Genomic DNA, 9,496 nt, shown 5'->3' with positions numbered 1-9,496 from the left:
GCAGTTGTGATGTGGTTATTTCCATGATGGGATCAGATGAATATGTTTTGAGCACCCAATCTGCTGAAAGGGAGTTTCCCTAAGGGTGTGGCCTGCTTCCAGTATATTTATGGACATCCTGGGGAAAGAGACACTCTTCTGTTGATCAGGATTTGGTTGTGCTACCCACAACTGTCCATGAGTGAACAATTCACCATTCGGCCTGGAGATCTTGGATTCATCATTCGTTGGAGTCAACAGGTAGTATATTGCCTGCCAACCTTGAGCTCCTCAGCCCCTGCAGTGGCAAGATTCGGGAAAAGCCCCACTTGACGTTTGATCCAAGAACTTTGGACTTGCCAGCTTCTATAAGTGTGTGAGCCATTTTCCTAAGATGAATTTTTATTTCTCTCTATATATAAGTTTTACTGGTTTTGTTTCTCTAGAGAACCCAGTACCGAGAGTGGTTCTAGAGAGACAAAATCATAAGGATGGGCTTCCTTAATTGGTTCTCCAATTTGATTAACTGTAAAGAATCTAATGACCCTGCCTCTGTTAGTAAAGAGGGCCCTGCTAATCTGTGGAGTGAGGTGGCAACATTTATATGCAAAATAGCACCACCAGAAGATCAAGTACTTGTGAGAAGTGAGACTCTGTGTGATTGCATATTTGATACCATTCTGCAATTTTGTCACCATGAGGAGAATAAAGAAGCTGATTGGTTGGTCCTACTTATACTAGACAAAGTGGTGAAAGAGCAAGATGAGCTCAGAGCTTCTGAGTCATAGCTTAAGTGCCACATAAAAGACCTCAGTGTTTCCAGTTGTGCTCTGAAGGAAACCTTTATTTCTTCTAGTAACAGAGCTGATATTGCTGAAAACCAAACCCAGAGTCTTATTGTAAGAGTGGCTGAATTATAATGCCAATTAAATTGCCAACCCAGAATGGTATCTGAAGTTAAAGTGAGGGCATTGATTGGGAAAAAACGGGATCCTGAAACCTGGAATTGGGACATAAGGGCAGATAGTCAGAAAGATCAGGATACAGAGCCTATAAATTGTATTGAATCCCTCCCATCTGAAGGGATTACTGTAAAACCATTATCCCCTACATCTCATACTGGTCCTGCTGGGTCACTGCCTGAGGCAGAGGCCATGGAAGACATTCTTGAGTATTCTCAGGAACTGCCTCAATCATCCATTGTTGCTGCTAGACCTATAACTAAAGTTAAGTTCAAGTGAGCTCCAAAAGGTAAAATAGAAAGTGTGACTGAGGAGTTGCTATGCTATACCCAAAAAGACCTACTTGATTTTGCTAATATGTATGGGAATGGTTACTGAGGGTGTGGGATAATGGTGCAAGGAATGGAAGATTGGATAAGTCTGAGTTTATTGATTTAGGTTCACTGAGTACAGATTCTTTATTCAATGTTTCAGCTCGAGAGGTTAGGAAAGGATCTAATTGTTTATTTGGTTGGCTTACTGAAGCATGGATTATGCAGTGGCCTACCTGAAGTCAAGTTGTAGTACCATACCTGCCTTGGTATAATGTAGAAGAAGGATCCAGAGGCTTAGGGAAATTGGCCTGTTATAATGGATTTATCAGATTAGGTCACTAGAGCCAGAAATAGAGAGTCTAGAAGACATAGCTTTCACCAGTACAGTGAGGAATAAATTTGTGAAGGGAGCTCTAGCATCCCTAAAGCCTTCTGTGATTGCTATTTTATGTAAACCTGATTTGACAGTGGGAACTGCCCTATTTGAACTAAGACACTTAACTACTATGGGGCTGGACCTCATGGTTGTAGTGGCCAAATGGCAGCAGTTAATCAACAAAGGCAAGGTGGGCATGGTTACCATAATGGACAGCAGATTTGGAACAGTAACCAGAATAGTCTGACTCTTGTGGAATTATGGCATTGGCTACTTGTTCGTGGTGTTCCTAGTAGTGAAATACATAGCAAACCTACTAAATATTTACTTGATCTGTATGTTGTTGTTGTTGTTATTTGCCGTCAAGTCAGCCCTGACTCATAGCGACCCCTCCTTGGGTTTCCGAGGCAGTATCACTATGGAAGTAGGATTGCCCAACCTTCCTTCCGAGGAGTGGCTGGTGGGTATGAACCACCAGCCTTCTGGTTAGCAGTCAAGCCTTAGGCACTATGCTACCATCTCTTGATATGTATAGACAGAAGAATTCTAGGTCACATGAACAGCAACCTAGATTGAGTAGGCAGAATACAGAGTCCTGGCCTCTCAATCAATTCTCAGACTTGAGTCAGTTTATAGACCAACAAGCCTTGAATAATGGGGAGGCCAGGTCCCTTGGAGGAAAGACCTCACTATATTGCCAAAAATCTATAATGTCAATCTTTCTCTCAGCCTTCCCTAAGGGATCTGAAGCCTTGTAAGACAGTGACTGTTCATTGGGGAAAAGGAAATAATCAGATTTATTGGGTATTAATGGACACTGGCCCTGAATTGACACTAATTCCAGGAGACCCAAAGTGTCATTGTGGCCAACCAGTCAGAGTGGGGGAATATGGAGCTCAAGTTATTGATGAAGTCTTACCTAAGGTGTGTCTCACAGTGGGTCCAGAGGGTTCCCAAACTCATCTGGTAGTGATCTACCCAGTCCAGAATGCATAATTGGAATAAATATACTGAGCAATTGGCAGAATTCCCAGATTGGGTCTCTGACATGTGGAGTAAGGGCTATTGTGGCATGAAAAGCCAAGTGGAAGCCATTAGAACTGTCTCTACCTACAAAAATAGTAAATCAAAAGGAATACCGCATACCTGCAGGGGTTGCAGAGATTACTGCCACCATCAAGGACCTGAAGGATGCAGCAGTGGTGATTCCCACCACATCCCCATTTAATTAGTCTATTTGGCCTGTGCAAAAAACAGATGGATCTTGGAGAATGACAGTAGATTATTGTAAACTTAATCAGGTGGTGACTTCAATTACAGCTATTTTTCCTGATGTGGTTTCATTGCTTGAGCAAATTAGTACCTCTCCTGGTATTTGGTATGCAGCTATTAATGTGGACAATGCCTTTTTCTCTATACCAATTTCAAAGGACCATCAGAAGCAGTTTGCCTTCAGGTGGCAATGCCAACAGTATACTTTTACAGTGCTTCATCAGGGGTATATCGACACCCCGGCACTATGTCATAATTTAATCTGTAAGGATCTTGATTGCCTTTCCCTTCCACAAGACATCACACTGGTCAATTATATTGATGGCATTATGCTGATTGGACCTAGTAAGGAAGAAATATCGATGATTCTAGACTTATTGGTGAGATGTGTATGTGCCTGAGGTTGGGAAATTAATCCAACAAAAATTCAGACACCTTCCACCACAGTGAAATTTCTAGGGGTCCAATGGTGTGGGGCATGTCGAGATATTCCTACTAAAGAGAAGGATAAGTTATTGTATCTGGCTTCCCAAACAACTTAAAAGGAGGTACAACATCTGGCGGGCCTCTTTGGATTTTGGAGGCAATATATCCCTCATTTGGGTATGTTGCTGTGACCTTTTTATCAAGTGACTCAGAGAGATGCTAGTTTTGAGTGGGGCCCAGAACAACAGAAGGCTCTGCAACAGGTTCAGGCTGCTATGCAGGCTGCTCTGCCACTTGGGCCATATGATCCACCTGATCCAATGGTGCTTGAAATGTCTGTAGCAGATAGAGACACTGTTTGGAATCTTTGGCAGGTCCCTATTGGTGAATAGCAATGCAGACCCTCGGGAGTTTGGAGCAAAGCCCTGACATCCTCTGCAGATAACTACTTTTCTTTTGAGAAATAGCTTTTGGCTTGTTGCTGGACTTTAGTAAAGACTGAACGCCCAACCATGGCCCACCAAGTGACCATGAGGCCTGAGCTGCCTATCATGAACAGGGTGTTGTCTGTCCCATAGAGTCATAAAGTTGGATATGCACCACAGCACTCCATCATTAAATAGAAGTGGTATATCAGAAATTGGGCTTAAGCATGGCCTGAAGGCACAAGTAAGTTGCATGAGCAAATGGCTCAAATACTTATGATCTCCACTCCATTCACTTTACCTTCCCTTTCCCAGTCTGCACCTATGGCCTCATGAGGAGTCCTTATGATCAGTTGACTGAAGGAGAGAAAACTTGTGCCTGATTTACAGATGGTTCTGTGCGATATGTCTGCATCACTTGAAAGTGGACAGCAGAGGCACTGAAGTCCCTTTCTGGGACTTCCTTAAAGGACAGTTGTGAAAGGAAATCCTGCCAATGGGCAGAACTTCGAGACATGCATATGGATTCATGGGCTGTGGCTAATGGCTTAGCTGTATGGTCTGGGACTTGGAAGGAACAACATTGGAAGATTGGTTATAAGGATGCTTGGGGAAGAGGTATATGGGTAGATCTCTCTGAATGAGCCAAAAGAATAAAGGTATTTGTGTCTCATGTGAATGCCCACCAAAAGGTGACCTCTGCAGAGGAGGACTTTAATAATCAGGTGGATAGGATGACATGTTCAGTGGAAACCAGCCATCCTTTTTCCCTGTCATTGCTCAATGGGCTTATGAAAAATGTGGCCATGGTGGCAGGGATGGAGGTTATGCATGGACTCAGCACATGGACTCCCACTTACCAAGGCTGATTGGTTCCCACCCCTGCTGAGTGCCCAATTTGCCAACAGCAGAGACCAACACTGAGTCCATGATATGGAACCTCAGGGTGATCAGCCATCTACATGGTGGCAGGTTGATTACATTGGACCACATCCATCATGGAAAGGACAGCATTTTGTTCTTATTGGAACAGATATTTATTCTGGATATGGATTTTCCTTCCCTGCCTGCAATGAATGCTTCTGCAAAGCTACCATCTGTGGACTTATAGAATGCCTTATCCACTGTCATAGTATCCCACACAGCATTGCTTCAGATCAAGGGACTCACTTCACAGCACATGAAGTGCAGCAATGGGCTTATGCTCATGGAATTCACTGCTCTTATCATGTTGTCCATCATCCTGAGGCAGCAGTCTTGATAGAACAATGGAATGGCCTCCTGAAAACACAATTACAGCACCAGCTAGGTGGCAATACCTTGAAGAGTTGAGGCAATGTTCTCCAAGAAGCTATATATGCTCTAAACCAGCATCCAATATATGGTTCTGTTTCTCCAATAGCCAGGATTCACAGGTCCAGGACCCAAGGGGTGGAAACTGGAGTGGTACCACTCACTATTACTCCTAGTTACCCACTCAGAATTTTTTTTCTTCCTGTCCCTACTACTCTATGCTCTGTGGGTCTGGAGATACTAGTCCCAAAGGGAGGAACACTCCCACCTGGAGACACAATACTGATTGCATTGAACTGGAAATTAAGAATGCCACCAGCCCATTTTGGCTTCCTCAAGCCTCTGGATCAACAGACAAAGAAGGACGTTACTGTAGTATCTGGTGTTATAGATAGTGATTACCATGGGGAAATTGGATTAACATTATATAATGGAGGTAAAGAATATGTCTGGAATGCAGGAAATTCTTTAGGACATCTCTTAGTACTACCATGCCCTGTGGTTAAATTCAATGGAAAATTAAAGCAAAGAAATTGTGATATGATGGCTTACAGCCCAGGCCCTTCAGGAATGAAGGTTTGGGTCACCCCACCAGGCAAAGAACCATGACCAGCTGAGGTTCTTGCTGAGGCCAAGGGAAATACAGAATGGGTGGTGGAAGAATCTGGTTCAAAATATCAGCTACAATCACATGACCAATTGCAGAAATTAGGACTGTGATTGTTATATTTCTTCATTGTATATGTCCATGAAATACGTTTTTCCTTCTGTTATGAACTGTGAAATATAAATAAGGTTAATGTGTTTCAGTTTTACGTGTGTTAGCATATCATGTTAAGTGCAAATATGACTTTATAATTGTCCTTATTTACAGATTATATATGGTTAAAAAGATGTGTACAACTGCCAAGTTGACAAAGGGTGGACTGTGATAGTTGGAGCTGTTTATGGCTTAAGGAAGAAGTGTAAATGTTTCAAATTATTATTTTAATATTCATTTAGTACCTGAATTATGGACATTTTAAAAACCAGTGCTTGTTATTGTATGCAAGAAGTTAGCATACAATGGTACTCAAATATATTTTTGCCAACAGCATATTGAGGTAGACATTTCTACAGTGCTATTTAGAAATAATTAATGAGCAACTAAAAAATTTTGTAGCCAATACTGTACTATTTTTACCTTCAACATTTTTCATAATAAAATGATCAGAGACACCTGCAGACATTTGTAATAAATATAAATATTTATCATAGGAAAACATTGATAAACATTTTGTGAATACAATTTATATGATTATTGTAAAATCATACATTATTGTATAATCAATAATATGACTATATTTTGTAAACACCAAAGCATATGTACATATAATAAACCCCGGAAAGGTTAAGAGTGCTCAGTACTAGGGGGTAAAATTGCTGGGGTCTCATTTCATTTTTATATATTCATCAATTTTAAAATTACTTTTAATGAGCATGAACAAAATCTAGAATAGGAAATAGAGCAATGAAGCAAATACACCAGATATATTAGAAGACGTTTGAATGGACTTAAAAGATAATAAGGAGCTCTGATGGTGTAGTGCCTAAGGCATTTGACTGCTAACCAGAAGGCTGATGGTTCTAACCCACCAGCCACTCTTCAGAAGGAAGACTGGGCAATCTAATTCTGTAGACCTACTACCTTGAAAACCCAAGGAGGGGTCACTAAGAGTGGCGATAAACTGTACAGCAGTGAGAGTTTGAGAGTTCAAAGATAATATTCTATTTCTTAATTGAGTGATTAGTACTTGAATATTTGTTTTATTATGATTATAATTTTATGATTTATATATGTTACTTGGTATGTTTGATAATTTTTAATATATTGAGAAAAATGTCATTTCATGAAAACAATTACTAATTTTTTATTAAAAATAAAGAGTTTGAAAAAATAAGAAATGTGCATGTTTTTTAAAGTACTTAAGTATTATTATGTCATCAAAATATCCTTAAAATATATTTAGCATTATTTTAAATATTATTCAGTTTATAGAAGTTATGATCTTCTAAATCAAAAGCCAGACAAGTGAAGAACCACAATGAAAATTGGCTACTGTCTTCATTAACATTTCACATTTATCAGTAATGAATTGCCTTTCAAACAGAGAATTATTTAAAATAAGAAATAAACTATTGAAAAAATAATGAAACTATTTAAATATTTCAGATGCTACTGATATTAAGAAGCCCTGGAGGCACAGTGGCTAATCACTCAACTTGAAAGGTAGTTGATTCAAACCCACCCTCAGCTCTACTGGAGAATGATGTGGCAGTCTGCCTCCATTAAATTTCAGCCTTGGAAATCCTATAGGGTTATAAGATTCAGAATAGATTCCACTTGGTTTTGGCTGTTAATTTCTATTTCAGAAAACAAGGAAAGAAGAATTTAGAGCATTGCTAATATTGTATTAATTTACATATTAATGTATATGTTATATAAGAATTGAAAATATGTTTTCAAAAATACAGTAATGGAATTCAATAAATTGGTTTAAAATATGCTACCATAGTATTAATGGATTTCCCACATATAAGCAATAACCAGTGCATATAAGCAGTGGCTGGTGGGGTTGCAATAACCAGTTAAATATTATGATACAAGGTGGCTAGCATCTTGGTGTTTTGTTTTTTTTGTTTTTAATTGTGATTTGGGTGAAAATTTACAGAGCAAATTCATTTTCCATACAGGAGTTCACACAGCTTTTGTCTCATGACATTGATTACAATTTCCCACAATGCAGCAGCTCCCCTCCCACTTCCTCCCAATAGTTACCTCTTCCCTTTGTCCTTCTTTCTATGTACTCTGGTCCTCTGAACTGTCTCCCTGTGTACACACAGTCCTTCCATTCTCCCATGATTGATTTCTCCAAGAACTGTATATACCTAATGTAAATGTTCACCTTGTATGCCTCTCTTTTAACTAACTATTCACTCCCTCTTGAAAGCTGGCTGTGGCCAAGAAGTGACTACAACTTTGTCCCTTGTCAGCACTACTATATACATGGGAATTCTTACAGAACATACCAATATACTTGAAGAAACTTTGTCTGCCAACCCTATGCATGGCCTTGGGCACACTACCCTCCCCCCACTGCATAGACATACTTAATTGTTCAGCCTGTCCACCCATCTATCCACCTGTATATCCACGTTTGCGTTCACTGACAACGCAGTACAATATATGCAAAATGGTTCATCTTTGTTGACTGTACCTCCATTTACCACTCTATGTCTTCCTCTTCCTCAAATCCACCATGATGATCACTCACATTTGGCACATTGCCATGTCTTCACCCAAATCAGTACTTGTTCATCCACGTAATGCTTTTTTTTTTTTTTTTTTGCAGATTCTACATTACTTTTTAGGGTTGTATAGTATTCCATTGTATATATGTACCATAGTTTGATTATCCATTCTTCAGTTGATGGACAAATAGGCTGTTTCTCCATCTTTTGACTGTTGTAAATAGTGCTGTGATGAACATGGGTGTTCATATGTCTGTTCTTGTCCTGGCTCTCATATCTATAGGATATATACCTGCAAATTGAATGGCTGGGCCAAATGGTATTTCCAATTCCAACTTTTTAAGGAATCACCACACTGCTTTCCACAGTGGTCAGACTATTTGACAGTGCCACCAGCAGTGTATGAGAGTCCCAATCTCTCCACATCCTTGCCAGCATTTGTTACTTTCTGTCTTGTATTTTGCGACTAGTGATGGGGAAGATGGTCTCTCATTGTTTTGATATGCACCTCTCTAATGGCTAATGATCGTGAGCATTTCTTTATATGTTTGTTGGCTGCCTGAATATCATCTATGGTGAAGTGTCCATTCATGTCTTCAGCCCATTTTTTAATTGAATTTTTTATCTTTTCGTTGTTGAAATGTTGGAGTTTTCTATATATTTTAGATATAAGGCCCTTGTCAGATATGTCATTCCTGAATATTATTTTTCCCAATCTGTAAGTTCTCTTTTGACTATTTTGGAGAAGACTTTTGCTGTTGTTGTTGTTGTTGTTAGGTGCCGTGGAGTCGTTTCCAACTCATAGCGACCCCATGCACAGCAGAATGAAACACTGCCCGATCCTGTAACTGATTCCATGATCCCTGCTATACTTGAGCCCATCATTGAACCCACTGTATCAAACCATCTCATTGAAGGTCTCCTCTTCTTTTGTTGACCCTCCACCCTACCAAGCATGACAACCTTCTCCAAGGAATGGTCCCTTCTGACAACATGACCAAAATTGGTGAGACGAAGTCTGATCATTCTCACTTCCAAGGAGCATTTCAGGTGCACTTCCTCCAGGACAGATCTGCTAGTTCTTTTAGCAGTCCATGGTACTTTCAGCATTCTTCGCCAGCACCACAACTCAAAAGCATCAACTCTTTTTCAGTCTTC

The 9,496-nt window shown here is 40.0% G+C and overlaps 1 pseudogene; it reads left to right on the top strand.

The window, feature by feature from the left end:
• The first annotated feature begins 1,467 nt into the window (after window positions 1-1,467).
• LOC122150536 overlaps window positions 1,468-9,496 on the top strand; it is a 35,704-nt pseudogene continuing 27,675 nt past the window's right edge.

Source organism: Orycteropus afer, unplaced genomic scaffold (assembly GCF_000298275.1).
Source record: "Orycteropus afer afer isolate SDZICR_OR568_19922 unplaced genomic scaffold, OryAfe1.0 scaffold00163, whole genome shotgun sequence".
Taxonomy (NCBI): Eukaryota; Metazoa; Chordata; class Mammalia; order Tubulidentata; family Orycteropodidae; genus Orycteropus; species Orycteropus afer.
This window is presented reverse-complemented; position numbering and strand designations above follow the sequence as displayed.